The 19061-nt window shown below is 40.0% G+C and overlaps 6 non-coding genes across 6 annotated transcripts; all 6 read right to left on the reverse strand.

The window, feature by feature from the left end:
• Nucleotides 1-1957: 1957 nt before the first annotated feature.
• Nucleotides 1958-2034, reverse strand: TRNAR-CCU (transfer RNA arginine (anticodon CCU)). The gene has a single exon. It is a non-coding gene; the product is annotated as a tRNA-Arg (tRNA).
• Nucleotides 2035-4242: 2208 nt separating this feature from the next.
• On the reverse strand, nucleotides 4243-4315 carry TRNAR-CCU (transfer RNA arginine (anticodon CCU)). Its single transcript has one exon. It is a non-coding gene; the product is annotated as a tRNA-Arg (tRNA).
• A 2204-nt stretch (nucleotides 4316-6519) lies between these two features.
• Nucleotides 6520-6596, reverse strand: TRNAR-CCU (transfer RNA arginine (anticodon CCU)). Its single transcript has one exon. It is a non-coding gene; the product is annotated as a tRNA-Arg (tRNA).
• A 2209-nt stretch (nucleotides 6597-8805) lies between these two features.
• Nucleotides 8806-8878, reverse strand: TRNAR-CCU (transfer RNA arginine (anticodon CCU)). Its single transcript has one exon. It is a non-coding gene; the product is annotated as a tRNA-Arg (tRNA).
• Nucleotides 8879-11084: 2206 nt separating this feature from the next.
• On the reverse strand, nucleotides 11085-11157 carry TRNAR-CCU (transfer RNA arginine (anticodon CCU)). Its single transcript has one exon. It is a non-coding gene; the product is annotated as a tRNA-Arg (tRNA).
• Nucleotides 11158-17927: 6770 nt separating this feature from the next.
• Nucleotides 17928-18000, reverse strand: TRNAR-CCU (transfer RNA arginine (anticodon CCU)). Its single transcript has one exon. It is a non-coding gene; the product is annotated as a tRNA-Arg (tRNA).
• Between the last annotated feature and the right edge of the window lie 1061 nt (nucleotides 18001-19061).

The following is a 19061-nucleotide window of genomic DNA, read 5'->3' on the forward strand; positions in this document are numbered from 1 at the left end:
CCACTGCTCGAGCCAGCAGGAAACATCAAGGCAGCTCAAGGAATACAACTGCACTTGCAGTTCTAACAACATCAACCCGAACTAGCATTTCCTTCTTCTGACATACATATTTATAGAGAGATTTTTAATGATCGGTGCATAGCAGAAAGGAGATACTTATGGCAAAAGGTTTACTTTTTGCACACTGTAGATCATTACTGGAAAGATAGACTCTATCTGCATATTTACACATCATTTTTAATATGACTCAGAAATGTCATGCCTTTTTTTGAACAAATTATTACATGGTTTGTGAGAACATCTAATTCAGCACTACAGCTTCTGCTTTCATTCTCCATGCCTGAAAACATAATCTTCCATATGAAACAACAAAAGAGTAAGAATTTTTTGTTTTTTTTGAGTGATGGCATTGAAATGTGCAGTAAGAAATAAAGTACCTTTGTCATACATAAAAAGGATAACGCAAGTCACCTCCGAGTTCATTCACCCCACAGAGGAATTCTGTCTTCACCCACTTTCCTCTATGTGATCACTAAGCTACTCCACAACTTGCAATACCTTTACAACATACGACAGGGTGTGTTTTATCCCACAAATCCATTCAAACATACATCTTTTCTGCTCAGACATAAAACAAGCACATTTCTCCATTCCTATCCTAGCAGTGGAGAAAATGCTCTGCTGTGGTACTTGAACAGGTGGCGGAGTAAAGTTTGTTGGAATTGGTTATTTTATCAGCACGCTTCAGTGCTAATGTTGTTAAGAAGGAAGACCCTTAGGAAACTAGATAAACATCTCCAAAATACATCTTCTTCCACCCCAGAAAGAACTTAAACCCACAATCCCTTTGTGAGTATTTGACTGCCTTAGAATTAGGCCAACGGGGTTGCACAGGAGTGCTGTTAACCAATAGCTACAAACACTTTCTAAAAATATGACACATATTCTACATGTTTGTCGCTCCCACTCAGGTATAAAATAAGTTCATATCACCTTTAAAGAGTCCCCAGCTCTGGTGATTAAAGTTTGAAATAGCTGCATTTAAGGGAACTAGTTAATCCATCATGCTTCAGTCCCAATGTTCTTACGAGTGAAGGACCTGGTGTGGCAGACTCCTACGATATATTTTGGCCATCTTGTTTGTTCACAATATATGCACTCTTAAGGGAACAACAGGTAGTACTAACAAAGTATTACAATCTGCGCCAAATGTATGCTCTAGGTTTGGAAAATTAGAGTTGGGCAAGGCTAAAACTAAACGTCTGCCTTGGCCCTTAGTTGGCATGGCAAATTTTCAAAATAGAGAGAGGACAAGCATCCCAGGCAGTGTCCCAATATCTCTCTAATGTCCTTGTTGAAACCAAAGGTTGTTAAACAGGACATACAATCTACATCAACTAAAAGCAGACAAGTAAAGCTGCCTTTCACAGGTGTCCCATCAACTTCTCAGTCTAACAACACCCCGGGTGTTTTGAAAAATCTATTTAACTGCCATCATTGAAACACCACCCTGCCCTCCCTAAACTCAGTTTGGTTTCTAAGACTAGGGGCCCAGCGATAGTAGCATAAAATAGGGTGCACTGTCTTCCCATCTGCTGCACTTTTTTCGAGAAATACTTCTTTATCAACATAGCAGTTTCACATGGTATTTTTAATTATTCAACAGTTTATACATTCAAGTGGTGAAATAAGTACATGTTTTAATGCTAAATGGGAGACTGCCTGCGAGTGCTATCCAAAGGAGGACATAAAAAAATGTCTAGCCAGAAAGGTGGGTTGAAATCCCATTCTCCAGACTGGGCCCAAGAGTAGGATATGTAGGCAAATGTTTTTGAGTTCCAGCACTTGTGTTTTGAAGGTAGATTGATGTTCCATAGCTGCAAAGTCTATGTAAAGCAAGGGCTGAATTGTGTGGTTTGTGCTTTGAAAAAGTAAAAGTCAAGAGCTGAATGTACAGAGTTTCACCCAGATGGGACTTGAACCCACAATCCCTGGCTTAGGAGGCCAGTGCCTTATCCATTAGGCCACTGGGGCCACGTTGATACTGCTCTCCCCTGTCCTCCAAATACAAGATTCACTCCCAATCATGTGGTCTCTACCGCAGTTTAAGTCTATGGAATCACTTATACAATACATTCACAACAAGCAATCCATGGATAACTCCCCTCTCTTTAAAGTCCTTACAACTATTCAAATATCTAATATACCCTCACCTGGAAGAACAACACAATGCGGACGCTAAACTCTCCTAACTTCACTTCACATGTCACAACAAAATGCCCACTGCTCGAGCCAGCAGGAAACATCATCGCAGCTCAAGGAATACAACTGCACTTGCAGTTCTAACAACATCAACCCGAACTAGCATTTCCTTCTCCTGATATACATATTTATAGAGAGATTTTTAATGATCGGTGCTTAGCAGAAAGGAGATACTTATGGCAAAAGGTTTACTTTTTGCACACTGTAGATCATTACTGGAAAGATAGACTCTATCTGCATAGTTACACATCATTTTTAATATGACTCAGAAATGTCATGCCTTTTTTTGAACAAATTATTACATGGTTTGTGAGAACATCTAATTCAGCACTACAGCTTCTGCTTTCATTCTCCATGCCTGAAAACATAATCTTCCATATGAAACAACAAAAGAGTAGGAATTTTTTGTTTTTTTTTGAGTGATGGCATTGAAATGTGCAGTAAGAAATAAAGTACCTTTGTCATACATAAAAAGGATAACGCAAGTCACCTCCGAGTTCATTCACCCCACAGAGGAATTCTGTCTTCACCCACTTTCCTCTATGTGATCACTAAGCTACTCCACAACTTGCAATATCTTTACAACATACGACAGGGTGTGTTTTATCCCACAAATCCATTCAAACATATATCTTTTCTGCTCAGACATAAAACAAGCACATTTCTCCATTCCTATCCTAGCAGTGGAGAAAATGCTCTGCTGTGGTACTTGAACAGGTGGCGGAGTAAAGTTTGTTGGAATTGGTTATTTTATCAGCACGCTTCAGTGCTAATGTTGTTAAGAAGGAAGACCCTTAGGAAACTAGATAAACATCTCCAAAATACATCTTCTTCCACCCCAGAAAGAACTCAAACCCACAATCCCTTTGTGAGTATTTGACTGCCTTAGAATTAGGCCAACGGGGTTGCACAGGAGTGCTGTTAACCAATATCTACAAAAACTTTCTAAAAATACGACACATATTCTACATGTTTGTCGCTCCCACTCAGGTATAAAAGAAGTTCATATCACCTTTAAAGAGTCCCCAGCTCTGGTGATTAAAGTTTGAAATGGCTGCATGTAAGGGAACTAGTTAATCCATCATGCTTCAGTCCCACTGTTCTTACGAGTGAAGGACCTGGTGTGGCAGACTCCTACGATATAATTTGGCCTTCTTGTTTGTTCACAATATATGCACTCTTAAGGGAACAACAGGTAGTACTAACAAAGTATTACAATCTGCGCCAAATGTATGCTCTAGGTTTGGAAAATTAGAGTTGGGCAAGGCTAAAACTAAACGTCTGCCTTGGCCCTTAGTTGGCATGGCAAATTTTCAAAATAGAGAGAGGACAAGCATCCCAGGCAGTGTCCCAATATCTCTCTAATGTCCTTGTTGAAACCAAAGGTTGTTAAACAGGACATACAATCTACATCAACTAAAAGCAGACAAGTAAAGCTGCCTTTCACAGGTGTCCCATCAACTTCTCAGTCTAACAACACCCCGGGTGTTTTGAAAAATCTATTTAACTGTCATCATTGAAACACCACCCTGCCCTCCCTAAACTCAGTTTGGTTTCTAAGGCTAGGGGCCCAGCGATAGTAGCATAAAATAGGGTGCACTGTCTTCCCATCTGCTGCACTTTTTTCGAGAAATACTTCTTTATCAACATAGCAGTTTCACATGGTATTTTTAATTATTCAACAGTTTATACATTCAAGTGGTGAAATAAGTACATGTTTTAATGCTAAATGGGAGACTGCCTGCGAGTGCTATCCAAAGGAGGACATAAAAAATGTCTAGCCAGAAAGGTGGGTTGAAATCCCATTCTCCAGACTGGGCCCAAGAGTAGGATATGTAGGCAAATGTTTTTGAGTTCCAGCACTTGTGTTTTGAAGGTAGATTGATGTTCCATAGCTGCAAAGTCTATGTAAAGCAAGGGCTGAATTGTGTGGTTTGTGCTTTGAAAATGTAAAAGTCAAGAGCTGAATGTACAGAGTTTCACCCCAGATGGGACTTGAACCCACAATCTCTGGATTAGGAGGCCAGTGCCTTATCCATTAGGCCACTGGGGCCACCTTGATACTGCTCTCCCCTGTCCTCCAAATACAAGATTCACTCCCTATCATGTGGTCCCTACCGCAGTTTAAGTCTATGGAATCACTTATACAATACATTCACAACAAGCAATCCATGGATAACTCCCCTCTCTTTAAAGTCCTTACAACTATTCAAATATCTAATATACCCTCACCTGGAAGAACAACACAATGCGGACGCTAAACTTTCCTAACTTCACTTCACATGTCACAACAAAATGCCCACTGCTCGAGCCAGCAGGAAACATCAAGGCAGCTCAAGGAATACAACTGCACTTGCAGTTCTAACAACATCAACCCGAACTAGCATTTCCTTCTTCTGACATACATATTTATAGAGAGATTTTTAATGATCGGTGCATAGCAGAAAGGAGATACTTATGGCAAAAGGTTTACTTTTTGCACACTGTAGATCATTACTGGAAAGATAGACTCTATCTGCATATTTACACATCATTTTTAATATGACTCAGAAATGTCATGCCTTTTTTTGAACAAATTATTACATGGTTTGTGAGAACATCTAATTCAGCACTACAGCTTCTGCTTTCATTCTCCATGCCTGAAAACATAATCTTCCATATGAAACAACAAAAGAGTAGGAATTTTTTGTTTTTTTTTGAGTGATGGCATTGAAATGTGCAGTAAGAAATAAAGTACCTTTGTCATACATAAAAAGGATAACGCAAGTCACCTCCGAGTTCATTCACCCCACAGAGGAATTCTGTCTTCACCCACTTTCCTCTATGTGATCACTAAGCTACTCCACAACTTGCAATATCTTTACAACATACGACAGGGTGTGTTTTATCCCACAAATCCATTCAAACATATATCTTTTCTGCTCAGACATAAAACAAGCACATTTCTCCATTCCTATCCTAGCAGTGGAGAAAATGCTCTGCTGTGGTACTTGAACAGGTGGCGGAGTAAAGTTTGTTGGAATTGGTTATTTTATCAGCACGCTTCAGTGCTAATGTTGTTAAGAAGGAAGACCCTTAGGAAACTAGATAAACATCTCCAAAATACATCTTCTTCCACCCCACAAAGAACTCAAACCCACAATCCCTTTGTGAGTATTTGACTGCCTTAGAATTAGGCCAACGGGGTTGCACAGGAGTGCTGTTAACCAATAGCTACAAACACTTTCTAAGAATATGACACATATTCTACATGTTTGTCGCTCCCACTCAGGTATAAAAGAAGTTCATATCACCTTTAAAGAGTCCCCAGCTCTGGTGATTAAAGTTTGAAATGGCTGCATTTAAGGGAACTAGTTAATCCATCATGCTTCAGTCCCACTGTTCTTACGAGTGAAGGACCTGGTGTGGCAGACTCCTACGATATATTTTGGCCATCTTGTTTGTTCACAATATATGCACTCTTAAGGGAACAACAGGTAGTACTAACAAAGTATTACAATCTGCGCCAAATGTATGCTCTAGGTTTGGAAAATTAGAGTTGGGCAAGGCTAAAACTAAACGTCTGCCTTGGCCCTTAGTTGGCATGGCAAATTTTCAAAATAGAGAGAGGACAAGCATCCCAGGCAGTGTCCCAATATCTCTCTAATGTCCTTGTTGAAACCAAAGGTTGTTAAACAGGACATACAATCTACATCAACTAAAAGCAGACAAGTAAAGCTGCCTTTCACAGGTGTCCCATCAACTTCTCAGTCTAACAACACCCCGGGTGTTTTGAAAAATCTATTTAACTGCCATCATTGAAACACCACCCTGCCCTCCCTAAACTCAGTTTGGTTTCTAAGACTAGGGGCCCAGCGATAGTAGCATAAAATAGGGTGCACTGTCTTCCCATCTGCTGCACTTTTTTCGAGAAATACTTCTTTATCAACATAGCAGTTTCACATGGTATTTTTAATTATTCAACAGTTTATACATTCAAGTGGTGAAATAAGTACATGTTTTAATGCTAAATGGGAGACTGCCTGCGAGTGCTATCCAAAGGAGGACATAAAAAAATGTCTAGCCAGAAAGGTGGGTTGAAATCCCATTCTCCAGACTGGGCCCAAGAGTAGGATATGTAGGCAAAAGTTTTTGAGTTCCAGCACTTGTGTTTTGAAGGTAGATTGATGTTCCATAGCTGCAAAGTCTATGTAAAGCAAGGGCTGAATTGTGTGGTTTGTGCTTTGAAAAAGTTAAAGTCAAGAGCTGAATGTACAGAGTTTCACCCAGATGGGACTTGAACCCACAATCCCTGGCTTAGGAGGCCAGTGCCTTATCCATTAGGCCACTGGGGCCACGTTGATACTGCTCTCCCCTGTCCTCCAAATACAAGATTCACTCCCAATCATGTGGTCTCTACCGCAGTTTAAGTCTATGGAATCACTTATACAATACATTCACAACAAGCAATCCATGGATAACTCCCCTCTCTTTAAAGTCCTTACAACTATTCAAATATCTAATATACCCTCACCTGGAAGAACAACACAATGCGGACGCTAAACTCTCCTAACTTCACTTCACATGTCACAACAAAATGCCCACTGCTCGAGCCAGCAGGAAACATCATCGCAGCTCAAGGAATACAACTGCACTTGCAGTTCTAACAACATCAACCCGAACTAGCATTTCCTTCTTCTGATATACATATTTATAGAGAGATTTTTAATGATCGGTGCTTAGCAGAAAGGAGATACTTATGGCAAAAGGTTTACTTTTTGCACACTGTAGATCATTACTGGAAAGATAGACTCTATCTGCATAGTTACACATCATTTTTAATATGACTCAGAAATGTCATGCCTTTTTTTGAACAAATTATTACATGGTTTGTGAGAACATCTAATTCAGCACTACAGCTTCTGCTTTCATTCTCCATGCCTGAAAACATAATCTTCCATATGAAACAACAAAAGAGTAGGAATTTTTTGTTTTTTTTTGAGTGATGGCATTGAAATGTGCAGTAAGAAATAAAGTACCTTTGTCATACATAAAAAGGATAACGCAAGTCACCTCCGAGTTCATTCACCCCACAGAGGAATTCTGTCTTCACCCACTTTCCTCTATGTGATCACTAAGCTACTCCACAACTTGCAATATCTTTACAACATACGACAGGGTGTGTTTTATCCCACACATCCATTCAAACATATATCTTTTCTGCTCAGACATAAAACAAGCACATTTCTCCATTCCTATCCTAGCAGTGGAGAAAATGCTCTGCTGTGGTACTTGAACAGGTGGCGGAGTAAAGTTTGTTGGAATTGGTTATTTTATCAGCACGCTTCAGTGCTAATGTTGTTAAGAAGGGAGACCCTTAGGAAACTAGATAAACATCTCCAAAATACATCTTCTTCCACCCCAGAAAGAACTCAAACCCACAATCCCTTTGTGAGTATTTGACTGCCTTACCCATTAGGCCAACGGGGTTGCACAGGAGTGCTGTTAACCAATAGCTACAAACACTTTCTAAAAATACGACACATATTCTACATGTTTGTCGCTCCCACTCAGGTATAAAAGAAGTTCATATCACCTTTAAAGAGTCCCCAGCTATGGTGATTAAAGTTTGAAATGGCTGCATTTAAGGGAACTAGTTAATCCATCATGCTTCAGTCCCACTGTTCTTACGAGTGAAGGACCTGGTATGGCAGACTCCTACGATATAATTTGGCCATCTTGTTTGTTCTCAATATATGCACTCTTAAGGGAACAACAGGTAGTACTAACAAAGTATTACAATCTGCGCCAAATGTATGCTCTAGGTTTGGAAAATTAGAGTTGGGCAAGGCTAAAACTAAACGTCTGCCTTGGCCCTTAGTTGGCATGGCAAATTTTCAAAATAGAGAGAGGACAAGCATCCCAGGCAGTGTCCCAATATCTCTCTAATGTCCTTGTTGAAACCAAAGGTTGTTAAACAGGACATACAATCTACATCAACTAAAAGCAGACAAGTAAAGCTGCCTTTCACAGGTGTCCCATCAACTTCTCAGTCTAACAACACCCCGGGTGTTTTGAAAAATCTATTTAACTGCCATCATTGAAACACCACCCTGCCCTCCCTAAACTCAGTTTGGTTTCTAAGACTAGGGGCCCAGCGATAGTAGCATAAAATAGGGTGCACTGTCTTCCCATCTGCTGCACTTTTTTCGAGAAATACTTCTTTATCAACATAGCAGTTTCACATGGTATTTTTAATTATTCAACAGTTTATACATTCAAGTGGTGAAATAAGTACATGATTTAATGCTAAATGGGAGACTGCCTGCGAGTGCTATCCAAAGGAGGACATAAAAAATGTCTAGCCAGAAAGGTGGGTTGAAATCCCATTCTCCAGACTGGGCCCAAGAGTAGGATATGTAGGTAAATGTTTTTGAGTTCCAGCACTTGTGTTTTGAAGGTAGATTGATGTTCCATAGCTGCAAAGTCTATGTAAAGCAAGGGCTGAATTGTGTGGTTTGTGCTTTGAAAATGTAAAAGTCAAGAGCTGAATGTACAGAGTTTCACCCCAGATGGGTCTTGAACCCACAATCCCTGGCTTAGGAGGCCAGTGCCTTATCCATTAGGCCACTGGAGCCACGTTGATACAGCTCTCCCCTGTCCTCCAAATACAAGATTCACTCCCTATCATGTGGTCTCTACCGCAGTTTAAGTCTATGGAATCACTTATACAATACATTCACAACAAGCAATCCATGGATAACTCCCCTCTCTTTAAAGTCCTTACAACTATTCAAATATCTAATATACCCTCACCTGGAAGAACAACACAATGCGGACGCTAAACTCTCCTAACTTCACTTCACATGTCACAACAAAATGCCCACTGCTCGAGCCAGCAGGAAACATCAAGGCAGCTCAAGGAATACAACTGCACTTGCAGTTCTAACAACATCAACCCGAGCTAGCATTTCCTTCTTCTGATATACATATTTATAGAGAGATTTTTAATGATCGGTGCTTAGCAGAAAGGAGATACTTATGGCAAAAGGTTTACTTTTTGCACACTGTAGATCATTACTGGAAAGATAGACTCTATCTGCATATTTACACATCATTTTTAATCTGACTCAGAAATGTCATGCCTTTTTTTGAACAAATTATTACATGGTTTGTGAGAACATCTAATTCAGCACTACAGCTTCTGCTTTCATTCTCCATGCCTGAAAACATAATCTTCCATATGAAACAACAAAAGAGTAAGAATTTTTTGTTTTTTTTGAGTGATGGCATTGAAATGTGCAGTAAGAAATAAAGTACCTTTGTCATACATAAAAAGGATAACGCAAGTCACCTCCGAGTTCATTCACCCCACAGAGGAATTCTGTCTTCACCCACTTTCCTCTATGTGATCACTAAGCTACTCCACAACTTGCAATACCTTTCCAACATACGACAGGGTGTGTTTTATCCCACACATCCATTCAAACATATATATTTTCTGCTGAGACATAAAACAAGCATATTTCTCCATTCCTATCCTAGCAGTGGAGAAAATGCTCTGCTGTGGTACTTGAACAGGTGGCGGAGTGAAGTTTGTTGGAATTGGTTATTTTATCAGCACGCTTCAGTGCTAATGTTGTTAAGAAGGAAGACCCTTAGGAAACTAGATAAACATCTCCAAAATACATCTTCTTCCACCCCAGAAAGAACTCAAACCCACAATCCCTTTGTGAGTATTTGACTGCCTTAGAATTAGGCCAACGGGGTTGCACAGGAGTGCTGTTAACCAATAGCTACAAACACTTTCTAAAAATACGACACATATTCTACATGTTTGTCGCTCCCACTCAGGTATAAAAGAAGTTCATATCACCTTTAAAGAGTCCCCAGCTCTGGTGATTAAAGTTTGAAATGGCTGCATTTAAGGGAACTAGTTAATCCATCATGCTTCAGTCCCACTGTTCTTACGAGTGAAGGACCTGGTGTGGCAGACTCCTACGATATAATTTGGCCATCTTGTTTGTTCTCAATATATGCACTCTTAAGGGAACAACAGGTAGTACTAACAAAGTATTACAATCTGCGCCAAATGTATGCTCTAGGTTTGGAAAATTAGAGTTGGGCAAGGCTAAAACTAAACGTCTGCCTTGGCCCTTAGTTGGCATGGCAAATTTTCAAAATAGAGAGAGGACAAGCATCCCAGGCAGTGTCCCAATATCTCTCTAATGTCCTTGGTGAAACCAAAGATTGTTAAACAGGACATACAATCTACATCAACTAAAAGCAGACAAGTAAAGCTGCCTTTCACAGGTGTCCCATCAACTTCTCAGTCTAACAACACCCGGGTGTTTTGAAAAATCTATTTAACTGCCATCATTGAAACACCACCCTGCCCTCCCTAAACTCAGTTTGGTTTCTAAGACTAGGGGCCCAGCGATAGTAGCATAAAATAGGGTGCACTGTCTTCCCATCTGCTGCACTTTTTTCGAGAAATACTTCTTTATCAACATAGTAGTTTCACATGGTATTTTTAATTATTCAACAGTTTATACATTCAAGTGGTGAAATAAGTACATGTTTTAATGCTAAATGGGAGACTGCCTGTGAGTGCTATCCAAAGGAGGACATAAAAAATGTCTAGCCAGAAAGGTGGGTTGAAATCCCATTCTCCAGACTGGGCCCAAGAGTAGGATCTGTAGGCAAATGTTTTTGAGTTCCAGCACTTGTGTTTTGAAGGTAGATTGATGTTCCATAGCTGCAAAGTCTATGTAAAGCAAGGGCTGAATTGTGTGGTTTGTGCTTTGAAAATGTAAAAGTCAAGAGCTGAATGTACAGAGTTTCACCCCAGATGGGACTTGAACCCACAATCCCTGGCTTAGGAGGCCAGTGCCTTATCCATTAGGCCACTGGAGCCACGTTGATACTGCTCTCCCCTGTCCTCCAAATACAAGATTCACTCGCTATCATGTGGTCTCTACCGCAGTTTAAGTCTCTGGAATCACTTATACAATACATTCACAATAAGCAATCCATGGATAACTCCCCTCTCTTTAAAGTCCTTACAACTATTCAAATATCTAATATACCCTCACCTGGAAGAACAACACAATGCGGAAGCTAAACTCTCCTAACTTCACTTCACATGTCACAACAAAATGCCCACTGCTCAAGCCAGCAGGAAACATCAAGGCAGCTCAAGGAATACAACTGCACTTGCAGTTCTAACAACATCAACCCGAACTAGCATTTCCTTCTTCTGATATACATATTTATAGAGAGATTTTTAATGATCGGTGCTTAGCAGAATGGAGATACTTATGGCAAAAGGTTTACTTTTTGCACACTGTAGATCATTACTGGAAAGATAGACTCTATCTGCATATTTACACATCATTTTTTAAATGACTCAGAAATGTCATGCCTTTTTTTGAACAAATTATTACATGGTTTGTGAGAACATCTAATTCAGCACTACAGCTTCTGCTTTCATTCTCCATGCCTGAAAACATAATCTTCCATATCAAATAACAAAAGACTAGGAATTTTTTGTTTTTTTTGAGTGATGGCATTGAAATGTGCAGTAAGAAATAAAGTACCTTTGTCATACATAAAAAGGATAACGCAAGTCACCTCGAGTTCATTCACCCCACAGAGGAATTCTGTCTTCACCCACTTTCCTCTATGTGATCACTAAGCTACTCCACAACTTGCAATATCTTTACAACATACGACAGGGTGTGTTTTATCCCACACATCCATTCAAACACATATCTTTTCTGCTCAGACATAAAACAAGCACATTTCTCCATTCCTATCCTAGCAGTGGAGAAAATGCTCTGCTGTGGTACTTGAACAGGTGGCGGAGTAAAGTTTGTTGGAATTGGTTATTTTATCAGCACGCTTCAGTGCTAATGTTGTTAAGAAGGGAGACCCTTAGGAAACTAGATAAACATCTCCAAAATACATCTTCTTCCACCCCAGAAAGAAATCAAACCCACAATCCCTTTGTGAGTATTTGACTGCCTTACCCATTAGGCCAACGGGGTTGCATAGGAGTGCTGTTAACCAATAGCTACAAACACTTTCTAAAAATACGACACATATTCTACATGTTTGTCACTCCCACTCAGGTATAAAAGAAGTTCATATCACCTTTAAAGAGTCCCCAGCTGTGGTGATTAAAGTTTGAAATGGCTGCATTTAAGGGAACTAGTTAATCCATCATGCTTCAGTCCCACTGTTCTTACGAGTGAAGGACCTGGTGTGGCAGACTCCTACGATATAATTTGGCCATCTTGTTTGTTCTCAAAATATGCATTCTTAAGGGAACAACAGGTAGTACTAACAAAGTATTACAATCTGCGCCAAATGTATGCTCTAGGTTTGGAAAATTAGAGTTGGGCAAGGCTAAAACTAAACGTCTGCCTTGGCCCTTAGTTGGCATGGCAAATTTTCAAAATAGAGAGAGGACAAGCATCCCAGGCAGTGTCCCAATATCTCTCTAATGTCCTTGTTGAAACCAAAGGTTGTTAAACAGGACATACAATCTACATCAACTAAAAGCAGACAAGTAAAGCTGCCTTTCACAGGTGTCCCATCAACTTCTCAGTCTAACAACACCCCGGGTGTTTTGAAAAATCTATTTAACTGCCATCATTGAAACACCACCCTGCCCTCCCTAAACTCAGTTTGGTTTCTAAGACTAGGGGCCCAGCGATAGTAGCATAAAATAGGGTGCACTGTCTTCCCATCTGCTGCACTTTTTTCGAGAAATACTTCTTTATCAACATAGCAGTTTCACATGGTATTTTTAATTATTCAACAGTTTATACATTCAAGTGGTGAAATAAGTACATGTTTTAATGCTAAATGGGAGACTGCCTGCGAGTGCTATCCAAAGGAGGACATAAAAAAATGTCTAGCCAGAAAGGTGGGTTGAAATCCCATTCTCCAGACTGGGCCCAAGAGTAGGATATGTAGGCAAATGTTTTGGAGTTCCAGCACTTGTGTTTTGAAGGTAGATTGATGTTCCATAGCTGCAAAGTCTATGTAAAGCAAGGGCTGAATTGTGTGGTTTGTGCTTTGAAAAAGTAAAAGTCAAGAGCTCAATGTACAGAGTTTCACCCAGATGGGACTTGAACCCACAATCCCTGGCTTAGGAGGTCAGTGCCTTAGCCATTAGGCCACTGGGGCCACGTTGATACTGCTCTCCCCTGTCCTCCAAATACAAGATTCACTCCCTATCATGTGGTCTCTACCGCAGTTTAAGTCTATGGAATCACTTATACAATACATTCACAACAAGCAATCCATGGATAACTCCCCTCTCTTTAAAGTCCTTACAACTATTCAAATATCTAATATACCCTCACCTGGAAGAACAACACAATGCGGACGCTAAACTCTCCTAACTTCACTTCACATGTCACAACAAAATGCCCACTGCTCGAGCCAGCAGGAAACATCAAGGCAGCTCAAGGAATACAACTGCACTTGCAGTTCTAACAACATCAACCCGAGCTAGCATTTCCTTCTTCTGATATACATATTTATAGAGAGATTTTTAATGATCGGTGCTTAGCAGAAAGGAGATACTTATGGCAAAAGGTTTACTTTTTGCACACTGTAGATCATTACTGGAAAGATAGACTCTATCTGCATATTTACACATCATTTTTAATATGACTCAGAAATGTCATGCCTTTTTTTGAACAAATTATTACATGGTTTGTGAGAACATCTAATTCAGCACTACAGCTTCTGCTTTCATTCTCCATGCCTGAAAACATAATCTTCCATATGAAACAACAAAAGAGTAAGAATTTTTTGTTTTTTTTGAGTGATGGCATTGAAATGTGCAGTAAGAAATAAAGTACCTTTGTCATACATAAAAAGGATAACGCAAGTCACCTCCGAGTTCATTCACCCCACAGAGGAATTCTGTCTTCACCCACTTTCCTCTATGTGATCACTAAGCTACTCCACAACTTGCAATACCTTTATAACATACGACAGGGTGTGTTTTATCCCACAAATCCATTCAAACATATATCTTTTCTGCTCAGACATAAAACAAGCACATTTCTCCATTCCTATCCTAGCAGTGGAGAAAATGCTCTGCTGTGGTACTTGAACAGGTGGCGGAGTAAAGTTTGTTGGAATTGGTTATTTTATCAGCACGCTTCAGTGCTAATGTTGTTAAGAAGGGAGACCCTTAGGAAACTAGATAAACATCTCCAAAATACATCTTCTTCCACCCCAGAAAGAACTCAAACCCACAATCCCTTTGTGAGTATTTGACTGCCTTAGAATTAGGCCAACGGGGTTGCACAGCAGTGCTGTTAACCAATAGCTACAAACACTTTCTAAAAATACGACACATATTCTACATGTTTGTCACTCCCACTCAGGTATAAAAGAAGTTCATATCACCTTTAAAGAGTCCCCAGCTCTGGTGATTAAAGTTTGAAATGGCTGCCTTTAAGGGAACTAGTTAATCCATCATGCTTCAGTCCCACTGTTCTTACGAGTGAAGGACCTGGTGTGGCAGACTCCTACGATATAATTTGGCCTTCTTGTTTGTTCACAATATATGCACTCTTAAGGGAACAACAGGTAGTACTAACAAAGTATTACAATCTGCGCCAAATGTATGCTCTAGGTTTGGAAAATTAGAGTTGGGCAAGGCTAAAACTAAACGTCTGCCTTGGCCCTTAGTTGGCATGGCAAATTTTCAAAATAGAGAGAGGACAAGCATCCCAGGCAGTGTCCCAATATCTCTCTAATGTCCTTGTTGAAACCAAAGGTTGTTAAACAGGACATACAATCTACATCAACTAAAAGCAGACAAGTAAAGCTGCCTTTCACAGGTGTCCCATCAACTTCTCAGTCTAACAACACCCCGGGTGTTTTGAAAAATCTATTTAACTGCCATCATTGAAACACCACCCTGCCCTCCCTAAACTCAGTTTGGTTTCTAAGACTAGGGGCCCAGCGATAGTAGCATAAAATAGGGTGCACTGTCTTCCCATCTGCTGCACTTTTTTCGAGAAATACTTCTTAATCAACATAGCAGTTTCACATGGTATTTTTAATTATTCAACAGTTTATACATTCAAGTGGTGAAATAAGTACATGTTTTAATGCTAAATGGGAGACTGCCTGCGAGTGCTATCCAAAGGAGGACATAAAAAATGTCTAGCCAGAAAGGTGGGTTGAAATCCCATTCTCCAGACTGGGCCCAAGAGTAGGATCTGTAGGCAAATGTTTTTGAGTTCCAGCACTTGTGTTTTGAAGGTAGATTGATGTTCCATAGCTGCAAAGTCTATGTAAAGCAAGGGCTGAATTGTGTGGTTTGTGCTTTGAAAATGTAAAAGTCAAGAGCTGAATGCACAGAGTTTCACCCCAGAAGGGACTTGAACCCACAATCCCTGGCTTAGGAGGTCAGTGCCTTAGCCATTAGGCCACCGGGGCCACATTGATACTGCTCTCCCCTGTCCTCCAAATACAAGATTCACTCCCTATCATGTGGTTTCTACCGCAGTTTAAGTCTATGGAATCACTTATACAATACATTCACAACAAGCAATCCATGGATAACTCCCCTCTCTTTAAAGTCCTTACAACTATTCAAATATCTAATATACCCTCACCTGGAAGAACAACACAATGCGGACGCTAAACTCTCCTAACTTCACTTCACATGTCACAACAAAATGCCCACTGCTCGAGCCAGCAGGAAACATCATCGCAGCTCAAGGAATACAACTGCACTTGCAGTTCTAACAACATCAACCCGAACTAGCATTTCCTTCTTCTGATATACATATTTATAGAGAGATTTTTAATGATCGGTACTTAGCAGAAAGGAGATACTTATGGCAAAAGGTTTACTTTTTGCACACTGTAGATCATTACTGGAAAGATAGACTCTATCTGCATAGTTACACATCATTTTTAATATGACTCAGAAATGTCATGCCTTTTTTTGAACAAATTATTACATGGTTTGTGAGAACATCTAATTCAGCACTACAGCTTCTGCTTTCATTCTCCATGCCTGAAAACATAATCTTCCATATGAAACAACAAAAGAGTAGGAATTTTTAGTTTTTTTTTGAGTGATGGCATTGAAATGTGCAGTAAGAAATAAAGTACCTTTGTCATACATAAAAAGGATAACGCAAGTCACCTCCGAGTTCATTCACCCCACAGAGGAATTCTGTCTTCACCCACTTTCCTCTATGTGATCACTAAGCTACTCCACAACTTGCAATATCTTTACAACATACGACAGGGTGTGTTTTATCCCACACATCCATTCAAACATATATCTTTTCTGCTCAGACATAAAACAAGCACATTTCTCCATTCCTATCCTAGCAGTGGAGAAAATGCTCTGCTGTGGTACTTGAACAGGTGGCGGAGTAAAGTTTGTTGGAATTGGTTATTTTATCAGCACATTTCATTGCTAATGTTGTTAAGAAGGGAGACCCTTAGGAAACTAGATAAACATCTCCAAAATACATCTTCTTCCACCCCAGAAAGAACTCAAACCCACAATCCCTTTGTGAGTATTTGACTGCCTTACCCATTAGGCCAACGGGGTTGCACAGGAGTGCTGTTAACCAATAGCTACAAACACTTTCTAAAAATATGACACATATTCTACATGTTTGTCGCTCCCACTCAGGTATAAAAGAAGTTCATATCACCTTTAAAGAGTCCCCAGCTCTGGTGATTAAAGTTTGAAATGGCTGCATTTAAGGGAACTAGTTAATCCATCATGCTTCAGTCCCACTGTTCTTACGAGTGAAGGACCTGGTGTGGCAGACTCCTACGATATATTTTGGCCATCTTGTTTGTTCACAATATATGCACTCTTAAGGGAACAACAGGTAGTACTAACAAAGTATTACAATCTGCGCCAAATGTATGCTCTAGGTTTGGAAAATTAGAGTTGGGCAAGGCTAAAACTAAACGTCTGCCTTGGCCCTTAGTTGGCATGGCAAATTTTCAAAATAGAGAGAGGACAAGCATCCCAGGCAGTGTCCCAATATCTCTCTAATGTCCCTGTTGAAACCAAAGGTTGTTAAACAGGACATACAATCTACATCAACTAAAAGCAGACAAGTAAAGCTGCCTTTCACAGGTGTCCCATCAACTTCTCAGTCTAACAACACCCCGGGTGTTTTGAAAAATCTATTTAACTGCCATCATTGAAACACCACCCTGCCCTCCCTAAACTCAGTTTGGTTTCTAAGACTGTGGGCCCAGCGATAGTAGCATAAAATAGGGTGCACTGTCTTCCCATCTGCTGCACTTTTTTCGAGAAATACTTCTTTATCAACATAGCAGTTTCACATGGTATTTTTAATTATTCAACAGTTTATACATTCAAGTGGTGAAATAAGTACATGTTTTAATGCTAAATGGGAGACTGCCTGCGAGTGCTATCCAAAGGAGGACATAAAAAAATGTCTAGCCAGAAAGGTGGGTTGAAATCCCATTCTCCAGACTGGGCCCAAGAGTAGGATATGTAGGCAAATGTTTTTGAGTTCCAGCACTTGTGTTTTGAAGGTAGATTGATGTTCCATAGCTGCAAAGTCTATGTAAAGCAAGGGCTGAATTGTGTGGTTTGTGCTTTGAAAAAGTAAAAGTCAAGAGCTGAATGTACAGAGTTTCACCCCAGATGGGACTTGAACCCACAATCCCTGGCTTAGGAGGCCAGTGCCTTATCCATTAGGCCACTGGGGCCACATTGATACTGCTCTCCCCTGTCCTCCAAATACAAGATTCACTCCCTATCATGTGGTCTCTACCGCAGTTTAAGTCTATGGAATCACTTATACAATACATTCACAACAAGCAATCCATGGATAACTCCCCTCTCTTTAAAGTCCTTACAACTATTCAAATATCTAATATACCCTCACCTGGAAGAACAACACAATGCGGACGCTAAACTCTCCTAACTTCACTTCACATGTCACAACAAAATGCCCACTGCTCGAGCCAGCAGGAAACATCATCGCAGCTCAAGGAATACAACTGCACTTGCAGTTCTAACAACATCAACCCGAACTAGCATTTCCTTCTTCTGATATACATATTTATAGAGAGATTTTTAATGATCGGTGCTTAGCAGAAAGGAGATACTTATGGCAAAAGGTTTACTTTTTGCACACTGTAGATCATTACTGGAAAGATAGACTCTATCTGCATAGTTACACATCATTTTTAATATGACTCAGAAATCTCATGCCTTTTTTTGAACAAATTATTACATGGTTTGTGAGAACATCTAATTCAGCACTACAGCTTCTGCTTTCATTCTCCATGCCTGAAAACATAATCTTCCATATGAAACAACAAAAGAGTAGGAATTTTTTGTTTTTTTTTGAGTGATGGCATTGAAATGTGCAGTAAGAAATTAAGTACCTTTGTCATACATAAAAAGGATAACGCAAGTCACCTCCGAGTTCATTCACCCCACAGAGGAATTCTGTCTTCACCCACTTTCCTCTATGTGATCACTAAGCTACTCCACAACTTGCAATATCTTTACAACATACGACAGGGTGTGTTTTATCCCACACATCCATTCAAACATATATCTTTTCTGCTCAGACATAAAACAAGCACATTTCTCCATTCCTATCCTAGCAGTGGAGAAAATGCTCTGCTGTGGTACTTGAACAGGTGGCGGAGTAAAGTTTGTTGGAATTGGTTATTTTATCAGCACGCTTCAGTGCTAATGTTGTTAAGAAGGGAGACGCTTAGGAAACTAGATAAACATCTCCAAAATACATCTTCTT

Source organism: Pleurodeles waltl, chromosome 7 (genome assembly GCF_031143425.1).
Source record: "Pleurodeles waltl isolate 20211129_DDA chromosome 7, aPleWal1.hap1.20221129, whole genome shotgun sequence".
Taxonomy (NCBI): Eukaryota; Metazoa; Chordata; class Amphibia; order Caudata; family Salamandridae; genus Pleurodeles; species Pleurodeles waltl.